Source organism: Rhinolophus sinicus, linkage group LG01 (assembly GCF_036562045.2).
Source record: "Rhinolophus sinicus isolate RSC01 linkage group LG01, ASM3656204v1, whole genome shotgun sequence".
NCBI classification, from domain to species: domain Eukaryota; kingdom Metazoa; phylum Chordata; class Mammalia; order Chiroptera; family Rhinolophidae; genus Rhinolophus; species Rhinolophus sinicus.
In genome coordinates this window covers 76,947,317-76,966,985 of record NC_133751.1, presented here as the reverse complement: position 1 = coordinate 76,966,985, position 19,669 = coordinate 76,947,317, and the positions used below count along the sequence as shown (strand labels likewise).

Genomic DNA, 19,669 nt, shown 5'->3' with positions numbered 1-19,669 from the left:
AGATGCTTTTTCCCTACATTTTCTTCTAGGAGTTTTATAGTTTCTGGTCTTACATTTACGTTTTTAATCTGTTTTGAGTTGAATTTTACATATTATGTAAGATAAAAGTACAATTTCACATTTTGTAAGTGGATATCCAGTTTTCCCAGCACCATTTATTAATAAGAACATTTCTCCTCATTTTGAATTGACACCCTTGTCAAAGATAAGTTTACCATATATGTGTGAGTTAATTTCTGGGCTCTCTGTTTGTTTCATTGGTCTATGTCTGTTTTTATACCAGTACTATACTATTTTGATTACTATAGCTTTATAGTATAATTTGAAGTCAGGAAGTGTGATGTCTCTAGCTTTGTTCTTCTTGTTCAAAATTGCTTTGGCTAATAGGGTCTTTGTTGTTCCGTAATAATTTTGGGATTATTTTTCTATTTCTGCAAAAAATGGCATTGGAATTTTGGTAGGGATTACATTGAATTTATAGATCGATTTGGATGGTATGGACATTTAAAAAATATTAAGTCTTCCAATTCATGAACATGGGATATTTTTCCCTTCATTTATGTCTGCGAAAATGTCTTTCATCAGTGTTTTATGGTTTTCAGTGTATAAGTGTTTCATCTCCTTGATTAAGTTTATTTCTATGTATTTTATTCCCTTTGTCTCTATTGTAACTGATTATTTTCTTAATTTCATTTTCAGATAGTTAATTGTTAGTTTATAGAAATGCATCTCATTTTTGTATGTTGATTTTGTGTCCTGAGAGTTTACTGAATTTATTAGTTTTAACAGTGTGTGTGTGTGTGTGTGTGCGTGCGTGCACGCGCACAGTCTTTAGGGTTTTCAACATATTTTCCTCTTTTACTTTTCCCACTGTCTAATTATCCATTACCCATAAGCCTTCTAATGATGAGTCTTTGACTTGGGAATTTTTCCCCTAAATGTTTCTTAGATCTAATCTGTATCTCCACCTTTATTCTTAGATTCTATATTGACCTCCCAAATTCTCATTTCAATCTTGACTTTCAATAAGTCTTAGTCAATGAAACTGATTATATTCACAGAATTTTCTATGACGTCTCACATTACTCCCAAATTTAGGTTATCATTAGCTTTACGTTTTACTTTCTCTGTTACTCAACTCTTTTTCTCCATTTTTTCTGTATCTTACAGAAAAAGATATACTGTATCATACAGTATATGGATTGAATGGCTTATTAAAATATCCATTACAAAAAAATCACTTACTTTATACTTTTTCCTTTGTCCAGGTTTCGTATTTATACAACTGCTCCTATAATGGCAGTGACAACTACTCTATAGTGAAGACTCAGAATCAAGAAATCAGTCATAACTCTTCATCTCATTTATTCTAATAGATTCAACATGGTCCAAGCCCAGTGAAGTTCAGTCTCAAAATTATTTCTTTAAGCTTTTTGTTGTATTCTGTTCCCTCTGTTCACATCATAATGCGAGTCATCATTACTTCATTTCTTCATACTTCACAACTGCAACAGCCACCTAAATAACTATCTTAAAACTATTTCATCACATTACCATCTTGCTTAAGAATCTTCAAGGACTCTCCATTGTCAGTTGGATCATGGCTAGGTGTTTAAGTTGGTTTTATCTCAACTTATTCCAATTAATAAAGCCACTTATATGCAAGCTGAGGTAAACTTTTCATTTGTTATGTGGGTCAGGCCTTTTGCTTTAAAATTGATGGAATTGAATTACACAAAATGATCTGTAAAGGTGTCTTTTTACCTGTGCTTCTCATTTTAAACACACAAATATTTATTTTCACTGTCTTTGTTAGGTAATTGATAAAGGTGTGACACTTATAGGCAGGGACAGGCCTTATTCTTGCACTTAGGCAGAAACATGCCTTTTACTGATACTCTAGTTCATCTACCAGAAATATATCTGACTTCTGTCTAACTGTGAAAAATATGAATTTAATGTCCCCCAGGGAGCTCTTGAGTACTACTCAGCATACCACATATAAGTGTGAAAATCACCTTTTTAAATCAGAGGTGATAAATTATTTGTGGAGAATTCTCATACAACACATCTATGATTTTTTATGCTTCACCTACAGCCATTTTTAATTGCTAAATACATAGAACTTAAAATTCTAAAGCTTACATTAAAATTGCATTGCAAACTTAATTTCATTAGCTCTTAGTCATGCAGAAACAGTTATCCTTTTTAGCTTTGTGATTCTAGAAGACAATTTTTAAGTTTCCTTTTCCAGACTCCACTTCAGTTAACTTCAGCCAAGATGCCTACTCAATGAAACCCATATCCTATAACTGGAACTCCAAGGATCCCAGCAGATATTTTCTTGTATCCACTTCTGGGCATAGGTCTATATTCACCTAACACAATACTGATGATTCTGCTTCCAGTTTGAAGCCTGTACAGGCCTCTCTGGTCTTAAACTTGCATGGGATTTTTGCCTTTGATAATTGTCATTATCCTTTATGCTTGTAGTTCATCCAAGCCTAACTCCCCCATCCTCTGTTCCTCACTAAAATGAAGTACAGTATATGGATTGAATGGCTTACTAAAAATATCTCATTACAAAAAAATCACTTACTTTATACTTTTTCCTTTGTCCAGGTTTCGTATTTATACAACTGCTCCTATAGTAACAACCTTAAATTTTATTTTCAAGATTTTTTTTCATATAAATCAAGACAAGTAATATTTCTAATTTTATTCTCCTAACTAAAATTATCTCCCTTCTCTGTCCACCCTAACCCTTTGAAACCTCTACAGACATTTTAAACCCATCAACTTCCCAAATAACTCCAGGCCACACTGACCTCCTTGTCTTAATCTACAAATCACTTATTAGTTGCGCATGAATGTTGACACTGTATTATATTCATTTTAGCACTATGTATAATCTTATGCTATTCTCTGAATTTGCTAACAGAGGGAGGGGAAGTAAGTGAAGTAGTAACTTTCTTGTGAAGAAAGGTAAGTAAACAGATAATGTTGATGCTGACTATAGATATTTTCCTTAACCTAGTATACTGAACAACAATTAAGAAATCCAGTACATATTATACATTGAATAAAAATGTGTGTCGAGTGAGAGACCAATAATTCATAAATAAATGAAGGAATGATAGTAATATAAATGCCTGAATTCCCAAATTGTGTTTTCTTTATCCTCCTTATGGAACAGGTTAAAATACACTGTATGTTCTCTTTCTCTTTGATTATTGTGAAAAGACGAGGAATCTACCACTTCGATTTAATTATAAATTTTTATCTTAAAAAAATTGGTAATTTTATACTGAATATGTGGTTCTTAAAGTATTTACAAACCTACTAGGTCATCTGTAATTAGATGCAAGAAGAGATAAATATTGATTTAAAATTTTCTGTTGAAATAATCCACATGTGAATTTTTTTTCTGGATGTTTACATACAAATACTGTATAATATCAATACATATGTGTATTTAAGTTTCCGTATTCTGTCAATACTGTTAGAATTAGGAAAGACATTTTAAAGTCCAATAGTCTTGTTAGTAAGCCAGCATCATAATCAGGTCTCGTTTTGAAACTCTGTTTCCATGGAGACATTGAATATCATATTATTTACTGGAGTCTGATTTCAGTAAAAGAATTAACCACAAATATACTAAAAAATTGTTGCTGAGAAGAAATTTTGATTGTCATTCATAGTTATAGGTATACAAATCACTAGAGAAGGTGCTGTTTCGGGATTAAAATAGGGGGCTACACAGAAACGTTCAGTTGACTCTGACATGACTTAAGAAAATTAGAAATGTCTTTCAGGGTCTTAGGCAATTTTCTTTCCTATAAAAACAGTGTTCTTTTCTGTTCTTTACTTAAAAGGAGATAATTGGTTTCAATATTTGTTTCTCTAGAAAGGTTAAGTAAGAAATTCTCCAGGAGAATAATCCTTCAGTTTCTTCACAGATGCTTTCTTTTTAGTGCATTTTCACTGCTCTCTACACAAAGTTGCAAAAGTTTATGTGGACTTAAATCCCCAAGAGAGTGACCATTTCCAGGCAGCTTATTAGGGTTATGGAAGCATCTTAGCCCTGCAAATCCTTGGTTTCTGTAAACACCACATATTTCTTGAAAGTTTTTGTTAGGGACACTGTGACTGAAATTCTTAGTTGTAATCTCAGTGTCCAGTCTCCTCTTCACATTTAAAGATGAGACACTGCTTTCATAAGGAATGATATATATATCATATATATATATATATATATATATATATATATATATATCATATGTATATATAGATGTAGGTCTGTCCATCTATCTGTCTGTCTGTCTGTCTGTCTGTCTATCTGTCTATCTGTCTATGTAGAGATATATACATAGCTGAAAAAAGTACATTTCTAAGCCTTCCTGTGAGATAGGGGTAGGCATGTGACTAATGCTTTGGCTCAAGTTATGTGATCAGAAGTCACCAGATGGGGCTCCAGCAGAGCTTCCTAATTTGAGTTCATTCAACCACCAAATTCTTTTTTGTCTGTGCTCCTTCTATCTTCCTCTACTTGGCAATGAGAATATGATGGGCTGGAGCTTAATCTGATGCAAACATGAGGCAACTTTGTGCACAAAGACACATGTGTTATAGGTGGAGAAGGAGAGAAGTAGGAGGATTGTGGAACACTGCTAAAATTATAGAACCACAGTACCAGCTCTGATCCAACCACATCATGTCATCATTTTGCGTTACAGAAAAACTAATACCGATACTTTGATCAATTCCTGATTTAGGTCTCTATTGCCACCAAGTAAACAAATTTTCCCTGACTTTTACTCTATAAAGGAAATGTAGTTTACAAATCCCATTATGTTATTCCATATTACCTTTGCTTTCTGAAGTTGGTTTGGAATTTATTGTCGTCTAACATGTAGCCTCACATATTCTTTATGTGCTCGGTAATATTTGAATTGAATATCAGAAAAAGGAATATTTGTTCTTTTTTATGATATTTCCCAGAAATACAATATGTATCATTAGAGAGCCTGAGAGAGATTGAGTAAAAGAGGGTATGAACCCTCCTCTATTAAAAATTCAACTTGGAAAAAAATAAAAGATGTTATTGGTTTCAGTAGACCAGGATATTTGTATGGGATTAGAACTAGTCACTTCCTTATTTCCCTGCTTTGTAAAGGGAGTTGGAGTGAATTATCTGATATAAATTTAAATCAGAAAACAGAGTAGTTTTAGAATTTATTATTCTAGATAATATGCTGCTTAGGTTTTCATATCTGGATATTTATCTAAAGTTAGAGCAAACTTTTTATTTCAGATAATGGCAGTAATACATTAAGCTGTTAGTGACAGTCTGCATTTTATTTCCAAGAAACGAGAGATTTAAAAGGCTATTTCTAGGGTTTTTTTGTTGTTGTTCTTGTTGTTTATTGGTTTCTTTTTAACTGAGATAAGGTAATTCTTTCAGCAGGCAAATATTAATAAAATTTCCAGTGGTTAGAAAGATACTTCTTAAAGAAATTTCTCATAGTGTTCAAAGATCCTCAACTAGAAAACATGTATATATCACCTCCTTTCTTCTTTCTCTTTGCTCCTCCCAGTAGTTCCTTCCTTCCTTCCTTCCTTCCTTCCTTCCTTCCTTCCTTCCTTCCTTCCTTCCTTCCTTCCTTCCTTCCTTCCTTCCTTCCTTCCCTCCCTCCTTCCTTCCATCCTCTCTCTTTCTCTCCCCCTTCCTTCCTTCCTTTCTTTTTTCCTTCCTTTCTTTTTTTTTTTTTTTTTTAATTAAAGTTAATTTGGGTGACAATTGTTAGTAAAGTTACATAGGTTTCAGGTGTACTATTCTGTAATACATTATATATATCATATTATGTGTTCAGTACCCAGAGTTAGTCCTCCCAGTAGTTTCATTTAACATTTGTAGGGGAGATGTAATCAGCTCCCCCTACATCATCTATTTCCTTTCTTCATAGTAATAAATTCCCTCTTATTAGATGGTCACATTACCATCTGAAATAAAAGTCACTGTTCTGTTCTCCAGCTGCTTTGCAACGAAGTATGGCCATGACACTAAATTATTCCTGTAAAACATAAACTGAAATGTAATGTGGCATTAAGGAACGTTTGCATTTGTTTTTTCCCTGAAAGAGAAAAAAACACACACAAAAAACTCTTTCTCTTTTCCTGCTACGTGATGAAGTGGTGAGTTCTACTAACATGAGGTAGAAGATACAGGCTGAAGATGGCAGAATAGAGACATTAAAAAAGGGTTACCATAGTAGTTACTCAGAGCTTATTGACCTGAACTCAGCCATTTCCTCTTTCCAAAATAAATAATTCTTTTCATCCTCTAATGATACATTTGTTTCTAATCCCCGTTATTTTCATGTCGAACCATATTACCCAAATATTTGTTTGCCCCCGATATTCTTTCCCTTGATATTGATTTTTATGAACACTTTGTACATTTTGAAAAAAAAAAAAAAAAGGATTAAGCCAGAGCATAGCAAAGGGAGCAGCCACACCAACCATGAGACACAGACCCTGGATCTCTTTTAATGTAAGAGATTAAGTAAATTGGAATCTTGTTTAAATTCTTTAGCAGATGTTTTTCTTTTGAATGTAGCCAAACCTAATCTTAATTGATGCAGTACCTGAATTATATCTATGGGGCTCAGAATGTACATCTAGGTATGTGAGACAAATTTTTACATGTAAATGTGATTTTATATCATTACCTTAATTCCGTAATTTAAGGATTGATTTCAGATTTGTAACACACCACCTTCTTTTTAAAAAAAATAATAGTTATTTTTAGTGAAGTTGTTTCAAAATTCAGTTGCATAGGCATAGACATATTTTGCTAAATTAAGATATTCACAGGTATTGGAAAGATTACAAATGCATCAGTGAAATTATCACATGCAATCGATTCTTTTAAACTTGTCAAAACATGTGTTTGAGATTTATAGAAACAGAGACATTGCAAATAATAGCAAAAAATATCTAAGCACCATTTGCTCAAGTCAGAGCAAGAAAATAGAAGGTATTAAAATAATTCCAATTTCAGAACTTAAAGACAGTGATTCTGAAAAGCTGTGGGAGGTGGAAGAGTATTACAAAATTGATTGAAGTTTTATATTCATCTATAAATTCCTGGAGAGTTTTTATTTTGAAATTAGAGTTGGGAAGAAATTTGACCAAAAAATATACTCAGTCTTTGAATGTGAGTCTGTTTATGTGTAAACGTATATGATCCATTTATCAGATAGTGAATATGAATTGATATTCATGATGATGATATCTAATTGCATAGGTATATTTAGGTGTATGTTTCTTAAAATCTTGTTGAAGATGTAGATTTTGTAATGATTTAGTAATTTTTAATGTCATCACGTTTAATGTTCATGAATTTTACTATGTAGTCCATTAAAATAAGAAATTGATACTTATTGAGGACTATGTATCAGGTAGGCTACTTAGGTCATATAAACCATTATATAATTCCAGACTCAACTATTTTGTTTTTTGTTTAAGATCTCAGAACCAAGAAAAGAGCCAGGATTTAATCCATAACCACAGTCTTTCCACTGTATTGCAATAACTTTAGTTTTAATTTTGTTAGCAAATAAAAAGGACTATTTAGTAAATGATTTACTGAGAATACTGATTTACTTCACATATCTATGCTGCTGGGGTTCTAAGTCAAATAGACAAGTCAGCATGCTAATCTTGCATAAATCTGTGCCCACTGCAGATGGAATAAACAACGGTTAAACAAAAACAAACAAAAAAACAAACAAACAAACAAACCTAAACACTAAAATCAAGCTTTTAAGAGCTGAACTTGCAAATCTAAAAATATAAAGTGATGACAGTATTATCATACTTTGCTTAGAAACTTGCTTAGAAACTTAGAAAGAATTCTCTTAAGTGTGAAGTTTAGTGTTTTGACACAATTTAGGTAGCTGATAATTTCTTCTCACTAATCCTTTTTTTAATAAATAAATCTATTTGTCTAAGAAATTATTCCCAATAAATGACAACATTTAATTTATAAAAGCAAAGTAATAAAACAACTATAAAGGGAAACGTATGGCCATATATTACCTAGCATTCATTTATATTTGATAGTTCAGTGGTTGGCAAACATTTAGAGTGCGTTAGAATTTCCTCAGGACATTTTTTAAACTAGAGATTCTTGTACCCCACTCTCAAAGATTCTATTACAATAAGTGTGTTATGTGACTCAGGGATATGTTTAGTTAACAGATACATCTGGAGAGTCTCAAGAAAATGGCCTAGGGAATGCATTTTGAGAATCACTGAGTCAGTGTGCATGTTTATTCAGTTTGTGCCATAGTACAGCAAGCATGAAATTATAGATCTAAATGAAATCAATGAGAATAAGAATCCTTAATTTACCAATGAAGAAACAACTTAGTTGAATGTTAGAAACGCAGCTGAATGTGCAGGATCTTAGATTTTCCCCACTTGCAAGCTAACAAATTAGCCTGCCCTCATTTCATGGGTGCTGTCAGAAGACATCATCTCCTGGGTCAGAGACAACACGCTTTATGACTCACTACACAGCAAGCAGCACAAGCTTGAGATCAGGCCAGTTCTTTTTGTCCATACCAACTCTCACAGGGATGACAGGAGCACACAGGTAGAAGCTACACATGTAGGAAGCCCCAGCCTTTTATAAGGCGGCAGCACAAAAACCTGCCCAAACCTTGCCCTATATAGACACATTACTGTGTTTTGCCGTGTATAAGGAGCACCCATGTTTTTGGCCCACACTTTCAGGGAAAAAAAAATCTTTTATTTTAATTTTTTAATTCAAATTTTTATTTGTTTATATTTAGGTACTTGTTTTTTGTATTATAAAGGAATTTTAACATTTAATTTTTAACCTATTATGGTACAAGAAATTTTATGAAACAAATAATTACAAAACACAAGAACATATACAAGGTACAAGAAATTTTACATACTAGTAACAAATGTATGATATTGATGCATCGTGGAAGGCCAAGAGCTCTTCCTTATTGCAAGTTCGTCATAAGTTCAGCTAAACTGATTATCGTATTCCAGGGTATTATTTTGCACATGGGTATCGTTATTGATTTCTAGAGTTACACCTTTAACTCTTAAGCCTAAATAAAAGAATTACAAACATTTATATAGATATGGAATTAGTACTACTCATATATAATGCACGCCCTTATTTCCCCCCTCACAAATATGGGCAAAAAAGTGAACATTATATATGGCAAAATACGGTATTCTGAATATCAGATAAACCTGCCATTTATCCCTGTCTGGAGGGAGGCACTATCGCTATCTTCTAGCTTCTAATGCTGTTTACTCTGTAAAGAATCCTTGAAAAATTAGTCTGGAACATAAGCTTTCATTGTCTTAACTTACAAGGCTTGTAGAAACATGAGAGGCCCATGGAGAATTCTCCCAACAATGCATTTTCCATTTTTAATTGGATATTTTACAAGATGTAATCACAGGTATCTCACTATCCCATTTCATTCCCACTATGACTCGTTCATTTTTGCCTCTTTCCTAAAGATAGATATGAAAACTTTTCGTCACCTCACTAGGGTTCCTGAATGTCACAGGAGAGTGTCCACACAGTGAACTTCCACAAGGAAAAGACACACCACAGTCATGGAGCATGAGGCTGGGTAATTGTGGCTTATAATTCAGTTCCCATACAAACCTCGGCAGCTCAGCTTCTCTCCTTTTATATAACTTTCCAAAGTATGTGTGGTAGTGAGGTAGAGCTGCATTTTAGTGAGGTAGAGCCCTCTCTGGTTTCTTCTCCCCCCAGAGTTCTCATCCATATCACAGCTTCTTATTCCTTTACCAAAATAAAAGAAAACCCAAGTCCTTCATCCCCGTATAATGTAATTTTACTGTAGAAATTGAAGACTCTCAAACACAAGATTCTTAGGAAATTTGTCTCTATTTCTCTAAAACTGGGAGGCCTAAATCTCCCAATTTCTGTAGATATAGTTTCATTTACGACCTTTAATACTGCAAAGATAGGGAGGAAAGAATCCTAATATTTACATCTTTCCATCAAAGCCACCTGAATAGTTACATACTGGGACAAATACGTGACATTTAATATTTTTTCTTAAGACACTACGTTCAATTGAAAGCTAAAATATTAGAACTATGAACTCAGAAAATGCTGGGATGTTATAACTAGTATTGAATATATTCTCACTTATTACATTCTTCATTCATCACAGAATCTTTACTTTGTTGATTGTTAGGATTGTTATTTATCAGGGACCTTCAATTGCACAGACCTGATTAGTGGTGAGGTTAAGTTTTAAATTTAGGACAAACATGGTAAAAGGCACTATGTTAATTAAGCAACATGGTGTTTAAAAGTACCTGACCTCAAAAAGGTTATAGACTATTAGAGAAAAACTGTTTTATAGAAAACTCTAAGGAAGAGTAAAAAGTGATGCCTTATTAGAGAGTGTTTTAGTTTCCTGTTATTGCTGTAACAAATTACCACAATGTGGGACCTTAAAGCAGCACATTTATTCTCTTTCATTTCTGGAGGTCAAAAATCTAAAATCCGTCTCATTGGGCTAAACTCAAGGTACTGGCAGAGTTATTTTTCCCTCTGTAGTCTCTAAAGGGAAATTCATTTCTTGTATTTTACAGTTTGTAGGGGCTGCCTACATTCTTTGTCTTATGGCCTCTTCTTTCAGTATTTGCATTACTCCAACTTCTGCCATTGGCACATCTCCTCTGACTGGCTCTCCTGATTCCATCTGTTGTCTTATATGGACCCTTGTGGTTAAATTAGTCTCCAACAAATAATCCAGGATAATCTCCCCATCTCATATTTCTTAATGTAATCACACCAGCCAAGTCCCTTTCACCATATGGGGTAATGTATTCACTAGTTATGGGGATTAATAGTAATTGTGGTTTAAAAGCTTAAAAATAATTGCAAAAACTGCAATTTCTTTTGCACCAACCTAATATTTGGTGGCCCATTATTCTACCTAAAACAGAAAAGTATATATCTTTGTAGTCATTAAGAATAAAAATCCTGTAATTTTAATTACATAATGGGTTTGATATCTGATGAAAAGTTTATTAATCATGATGTAGGGAATAATATAGGGAAATTATTTGTATATTAATTTCCCCCCTAAAATGGTATTAGAACTGAACTAGACCATTAAATGATGGTCTAGTTCTTATAAATGATGCAGGGAAATTATTTGTATATTAATTTTCCCTCTAAAATGCTATTAGAACTGAACTAGACCATTCAGAAAGAGAAAGTGAGAGACAGAAATAAGGAGAAATCTGTACTTGCTCATATTCTCTCATGAAAGTGAACTGCTAATTCACTTAAAAAGAGAATTCTATTAACATTTTAAAATATCAAGTGAAAAATTATGTTAATGAAGCAGTAGTTGATATTAAAGTAGTCCAATATAAAAGCTTCTGAACTTGCTGACTGCTGATTGATACTTTAGCTTGTTCACTAATATTTTGTCCACAAGTTCAATATCCGAAGCTCAAATGTGATGACTACAGCGCCTTCCATACCTTGATGATAATTTCCAAGGGAAAAAGAAGCAGGTGAGCTTCCTATCACCGTATGGTAATGTTTTGACATTACTGTCTGCCCAGAATTCAAAAGACTGGAAAGGACATACCCTTGAAGCTTCATTCTGATGTCACAATGTAATTCAAAATAATCTTAATGAATATTCATGTGTTTTAGTCTCTGAGATGTTGTCATGATCCCATCAGTTATTATGCAATGACAACACAATATTGCTTTGATGATTCTTGTTTTATTATTGCTACCAACTCTTTTAATATAGACTTGAACATGAAAGTTGTATCTCCTAACTAAAGTTGATTTATTATTTTAATGACTTTATAAAGTAATATGGAATTCATAAAAATAACAGAAAAATATAGGGAACGTGTGACAACAAAACCCATATTCCTTTCAGCTTTAAAATCTTAATATTAACTTCTGCTCCCAAGAAAAATGGAAAAACAGAGATGGGATTCACCTTTCTGCCTGAAACAGACAAAATATATAAAACAATTGTTTTTAAGATCAGTCAATGAAGGACAGTGATTGTCTGAGCTTTACTCCATTGAAAGTATTTTCAGGCCACAATCCAGAGAGGGGTTACTCAGGCATAGCCTGAAAATTATTTGAGGTGATGGAGTTGAGAGTCCAGGTAGACCAAGGTGGCTCAAGATTGAAAAACAGAGTACAGTACAGGAAGGAGCTGCACAGAGAGAATTGCACAGATTTACAGAAGGTCCTCCTCAAATATTCCACCCAGCACCGATCATACTATTTTTGTGAAGAAATTACCTGAGACTAGGCAAAGAAACATGCAAAGGCATTAAAAGTAACATTCTCTAATGCCTTTATAGGGAATAGTGCTCATTCCTGCCAGGAACACTGGAAAGCTTCATAATTCGGGAAAATTGAGTAGAGTACACAGAAGAGTAATGCCTCAGTAGAGGGAAACATTTAGACCTAATCTGAGCACTGTTCCAGCCCCATCTAACAAATCTTAAAAGCTAGAATAAAAGGATCACACCATTTTTAGAAACCCAACTTCATCCCAGAACATAGCTTGAAATATTTAAAGGACTACAAAATATCCACCACCCTAAAAAGTAAAATAGATGGTATTCAGTAAAAAATTACTATACATGTTAAGAAGCAATTAATAGAAACTGACCCATAAGGAACAACATTGTTAGATTTAGCGAAGACACTAAAACAGTTATAACTATATTACATATGTACAAAATCTAAAGTAGATATATTTTTAGATATAGATATATAGATAGATATATTTTTAAAAATCACATTTCTAAAAAAATCACATTTCTAGAGATGAAAACTAAAATAGCTGGGATAAAAATATACTAGATGGGATTAATGGAAGATTAGAAATTGCAGAAGAGTTAGTGAATTTAAAGACATAGGAATAGAAATTTTACTAAAATAAAAGCATAGAGTAACAAAAATAATAATATGGGAGAGATTAGCAGTTACGAGTAGGACAATTTTAAGTTGTGTGATTTATATGTAATGGTAGTTCCCAAAGTGGAGAAGTGGAGGAACTGAAAAAATATTTAAAGAAATGACTGAAAAATTTCCCAATTTTATGAAAATCATAAATCCACAATTAAAATAATCTCAATGTGCCCCAAACAAACCAAACAAACAAACAAAACAACAACAACAAAAATAAACCTACATCAAGGCATATCATAATCAAAATGCTTAAAACCAGAGATAAAAAGAAAACCTTATAGGCAGTTGGAGAAAAAGGCACATTAATGAACAAAGGAATAAAACTGGAAATGATGGCAAGTGAGAAGGGAGTGGAATAATATCTTTAAAGTTATGAAAAAAAAAAAGCCTTGTGAAAACAGAAGTATTTACCCAGCCAAATTTCCTTTCAATAAAAAAGAGGGAATAAAGACTTCAACATGCAAACTATGTAATAAATTATCACCACCACACCCATACTACAAAGGCATTTTAAGGAATGTCCTTCAGGCAGAAAGGAAATGATACCACATGGAAATATGGATCTACATAAAGTAGTGATGAGAACTAGAGTTGGTGCTTTCATGATTCAGTATATAAAATTTGTTTCTTTTTATTTAAATAGAACGAGTAGAAAAAAAAAAAATAAAATGGCCGTGATACCCTAATATAGGGATTTTGTATTAAATGCAAATTGTTTAAATACATTAATTAAAACAGATTAACAGAGTAGATAAAATAAAAGCAAGATCCAACCATGTGTCATCTACAAGAGACTCAGTTCAAATATAATGATACAGATAAGTTGAAAATGAAAGGATGGGAAAGGATATAGCATACAAATATTAACTAAAGGAAAGCAGGGATAGCTATATGAATATCAGATTAAGTAGATTTAAGAACAATGCAATTACAGTTGACCCTCGAACAATATGAGGGTTAAGTGTGCTGAGCCTGAACAGTTAAAAATCAGTATATAACTTTTGACTCTCCAAAAACTTAGTTCTCCTTTGGTATCTGTGGGGAATTGATACCAGGACCTCCGCAGATACCAAAATGCGCAGATTCGCAAGTTCCATTTATAAAATTGTGTAGATCAGTGAATAAAGTTGACTTTCCACACCTGCAGTCTCCCAACTGCAGATCAACAACAGTACAGGTATGTATTTTTAAAATTCCACATATGTGCAGTTTCACCTGTGCAGTTTGAACCTTTGTTATTCAAGGGTCAATTTACTAGAGACAAAAAGGGCTATTATAAAATGTGTCAATCAGCCAGAAGACGGAACAGTCCTTAGTGTTTTTTATACCAAAGAACAGAGCTTCAAAATATGTTAAACAAAAACTGATAGAAATGAGAGAAGAAATACAAATATACAATTATAATTAGAGACTTCAACCCTATCTGACCAATTGATAAAACAAGTAGACGGAAAATAAGCAAGGATATAAAGGAATTCAATGACACCAGCAACAAACAGGATCTAACCTTCAGTTGTTATGGACTACTTCCCACCCCGCCCCAAACAGCAGCAGAATACACATTATTTTCAAGCACCTATAGATCATATATCAAGATAGATCATATTTTGGTCATAAAACAAACTCCCAACAAATTTAAAAGAAGTCAAATCATAGAACAAGTGGCGTTTGACTACAATTGAATCAAATTAGGAAGCTGTAAAAGACAATAACAGGAAAATCCCTCAGTAGTTATAAAGTAAATACTTTGTAGTAATAAATTTGTAATAAATTTGAAAGAATTCAAGTCATGCCAAGTATATTCTCTGACACATGGTATTAAAATAGAAATCAGTAACAGAAAATAAGAAAAAGATCTATGGAATATCCCCAAATATGTGGAGATGAAAGAACAGGGTTCTAAAAAAAGCATAGGTCAAAGAAATCAAATGGGGAATCAGAAAGTGTTTCTAACTACATAAAAATGAAAACAAAATGTATTAAAATTTTGTGTTGTCACCAAAGCAGTAACTAGAGGATGATTTATGGCAATAAATGTTTATATTAGGAAAGAAGAAATGTCTCAAATCAACTCTTCAGTATCTTCCAGAAAAAACAAAACAAAACAAAAAAATCCCTGAAAACTAGTAGAAGGACAAATAAAATTCAAAGTAGAAATCAGAGCAGAAATCAGTAACACAGAAAACAAAAACAATAGAAAAATCAATAACACAACTTTGGACATTTTTTAAACATATTTTCATCTTTGAAATGTATATTTATCTTTAATACTTAAAAAAAAAAAATGTCATCCCTTGTCTTACAGACTGTAGTTTCTGACAAGATGTCTGTTATATTTTTTGGTCTGTTTGTTTAATGTTTCTTTTTTTCTCTGGTTTATGACCAGATAGCTTCCTCATCGTTCTCTATCAGTATTTTGGCTATTATCTGTCAGTTTTGTTTGTTTGTTTGTTTGTTTGTTTTCCCCCCTAAATATTGCCTGTTTGGGATTCTCTGGATTTCTTGGAACTGTAGTTCATTTTCCATTATTTTTAGAAAATTTTTGGCCATTATTTCATAAAATTTTTTTGCATCCCAGTCTCTCTTTTTTATCCTTCTGGAATACTAATTGTAGTGATGATGGAGCCATTATATATTATTTGATACTTTGGTTTGTTTTGGTTTGATTTTGTTTATTTATTTATTATTTCATTCTTTTTTTTTTCTTTGTATGTTTTAACTTGGGTAATTTTTATCAACATATCTTAAAATTCACTGTCTTGCTTTTTTTTTCCTTAGCTGTACCCAGTCTGCTCCTGAGTCTGCTGCAGGAATTCTTTATTCCTCGTATATATATTTCTATAGGTAGCATTTCCTTTTGACTTTTTATCATAGTTTCTACCTGTTTGCTGAAAATCTCCACTTTTTCAGACATGTTGTCCCCTTTTCCATTGGATCCTTAGTCATATTATCATAATTATTTTATAGACTCTCTCTGATGTATCCAGCCTCTGCATAATCTTTGAATCTAGTTTTGTTGATTATTTTTTACCTTGAAAATGTCTTTTTTTTCCTTGCCTTTTTTTGTGAATCATTGCTTGTGTTGTGGGTTTGGAAGTGTTTCCTACCCATATCCCAAAAGGCAAACACATTTTATTTCTTCCATTCAGGCAGAAGCAATAGATTTTATTAAAACAAAACAAAACAAACAAGCAAAAACAACAACAAAAACAACCCTGTGGGTGAAATAATTTGCTGCCCCTGCACCATCAGCTTAAACCTTTACATCCTATAAGGGAAGTATCTAGTGTAATAGTTATATTATCATGCCTGTCTTCCAGTGGCACTGATCACATCCTGCACACTGTGCCACCAAGTGGCATCTCTCCCCAGACCCAGCTTGTAAACACTGGTGGAAGCCAGTTCAAAATATCTTGAGATTAATTGCAATCTGCCTCTGTTTTGGGGGCTCCCAGCTGTGCCAGATTGATATGCTAGCCCGCACTCGATCTTTGACATTTTACAGAAATATTAACTGATTTTATCTTACCCAAATTTATGGCAGTCACCTCTTTCTCTAATACACTAAGAAGGATATATTCCTTCTCTATGGCCATGGAGGGGATATTCACCCTTTGAAATACAGGGTTTTCAGTTTTTTCCTCGATGAGCTCAAGAAAAATTATGGTTTCGTAGATTATTTGTTTTTCTCTTTATTTTTTATGTTGTGGATGACATTCTCACAGCTTTTTACATCCTAAGTAGAAATATAACTCTCCTTTTGTATTTTATTAATTATTCTTATGGATTTTCCAAAGTCTGTGCATAGAAGCAAGACCTTTCCATATCATACTGACCAGAAATTAGACCCCTACTTTAAACAAAATTAAGACATATTAGACATCTGGTGAAAAATTAGAGGCAGTGAGTTACTGTTTTAGAGTTAACACATATTCTGATTGAAGGTCATATTTTAGTGTATATGTAGTAGAGTTTGTAGCCATCTTATGTTTCAGTGTTTTAGCATTGCTTAAATGGAAATGATTTCTAAAACCAATTAAAATCAAATCAAATTAAATCAAAACTTGTTCCAGCCCCTTATGTAATTATGCACAACTCCAATTGGCAATTATTTTATAAGTAGTACCTCTTCGCTGCCAAGCTTTATTTTACCTTATGTAATGTGCAATGGTAAAAATATTGTTCATTTATTTAACGAAACTAACACAACTTTAGAATTCTTAAGAGCTGTTACAAATAGATATAACTAAATGGCATCAATCGTTATATAGGTATCAATCTATTTTCACCACCCAAGAACGAAAAAGGATATTCCTAGCAAGGAAACACCGGTTTTAATAGTCTTAACCCATCTTAGTCTTACCACTACAGAAAATGATAGTCAATTGTCTTTTCCAATGATAGGTAATTTGGTGGTACACTTAAAGTAATTCTTAGAGTATATCTTAAAGAAGGTGCAGGTCAAATTTATTATTAAAATCAAAATATGAATGGTATTTGTTGTCATTTTTCTAGTTCATTCAGTCTTTCAAGTAACATGTATTCACTATCTCTAGTATGCCAAGGTCTATATTAGGTACAAGAGATAAACTAATGTGGACAAGTAGACATAGTTACTGCTATTTACTTGTGTTTGTAGTCCAGTGGTGGGAAATGTATGCACAAAATAACACATTGTAATAAATGCTACAGTATGGAACATATCTGATTGTATGACTATTTCTTAGTCAGGGAAACAGAAAACATGTCTCTTTTTGCTGGATTTTCAGTGTGTACAAATGAATTATGCACTACATGGAATATGTGTTATTCTGGCATTGTCCATCTTTTTAGATTGTGAAGTCTACACAGTATCAAAAAAGAGATTTGAACTTTATGAGATGGAAGGAAGGTCATATTTGAAATTAAAAATGTAGTTGCCGATTTCCCCATAAAATACATTAGACAACCTTTGATAATTCATGTGAAATATATATTTTTCCCCTGAATGGGCAATATGGTTGATAATATAGTGAAAGCCAACATCAATATCAAGAAGAAATCAATATAAAAATAAGGGTTGCAGATATGCAAAATAAAGTAGCTTGATCTCAAATGCAATCACAGATATCAGTGCATTGTTTGTTTGTTTGTTTCTGTTTTTTTTGTTTGTTTATTTCCAATAAGATAGAAACTGTGTGATATAAACAAGTCCACTTGAAGAAAGGCAAACTGAATAGGGAGTTTTTATCCAGGCTGGAAACCGGAAGTTTCTATGTTGGCTTCTGAAGTCAGTAACATATGATGGGGATTAATACCAGCACATAAATAACATCATGGTTTTCTAGTTTATCAGCTTATTAAGATGAGTGAATTCACAGTGAATTACAAAGCATATACCCTGTATCTCTAAATAATTAGTTTCCAAATACAGGGAAGGTTCTTTTTTATAACAGTTTATAGATATTGTTTTAGGTTCTCAGGATATGGTGGATATATTTCATCATCTCATGTTCTTATACATGGAATAACTAATGAGAATAATAAATTTTAGATAGTGATAAATGGTATAAATAAAACACGGTAGAATATTTGGATGAGGGGAAAATATATATATGGCAGGAGCTGAGAATGTATTTTGGAAAAATTGGTCAGAAAAGACAACTCTGAAGAGATGACATTTGAATGGTGTGTGAGGAAACACCTGAATGATGATCAAAACCTAGCTTGCTAGAGGAAACTCATACCAGGTACAGACAATAAAATGTATGAAGTCTCTGAACAAAAATATGCCTAATTATTTTAATTGACAATAGGAAGCATAATTCAGTCCATTTGTAGCGAATAAGACAGAAACTGTTAAGATATTAAGCTGCATCATGAGGGATTGACGACGGCGGGTTTCACGGCTTGTAGCCTGCAGCATTTGCCCATAGCCTGTAGTCACAATGAATTTGCCCCTCAATCCCAAACCTTTCCTCAGTTGATTAACAGGAAAGCCAGTAATGGTGAAACTTAAGTGGGAAATGGAGTACAAAGGCTACCTGGTATCTGTAAATGGCTGTATGAGTATTTTTCTATAACTTTAAATGTTCCTTGAAAACATGTTAATTTAATCCTCTGTGAGAAGACAGATGCTCAAAGAGGTTAGGTAACTTAATCAGATCATACTGTTAAATTAGAGGGGATATAATAATAATGTTCTTCTTGGTATTATTGTCATTATTAAATTAATCCATGAACCACATTTAGAGTGAAGGCAAACACATTATAAGCATTCAACCAATAGCCACTATTATCATTAGTACTATAATGATTGAGCCCAGTCTCTGCTTCTATACTTTCTACTATATAATATTGCTGTGGTTGTGTAGTTTATTTCCAAATAAAATATGTGTAATATTTCAAGCAATAAGATATGATTTTTCAGAATGACTTCTTTCGAAGAAAATAGTAACATGCTTGTAGTTTGTTCTGATATAAAGAGGGTGCCAAAAAAATGTACATACATTTTCAGAAAGGAAAAAAAAACTGTATTAAATTTGTAATACTCGATATATACTGGTAACATAAGATTAATACTTTTTTTTTGGTACCTGAGGTATATATATATAGTATTAGGTA

General features: G+C 32.7%; 1 pseudogene; it reads left to right on the top strand.

Annotated features, from left to right (window-relative positions):
• Positions 1 to 18,993: 18,993 nt before the first annotated feature.
• Positions 18,994 to 19,128, top strand: LOC141572906 (small nuclear ribonucleoprotein F pseudogene; annotated as a pseudogene).
• Positions 19,129 to 19,669: the final 541 nt, after the last annotated feature.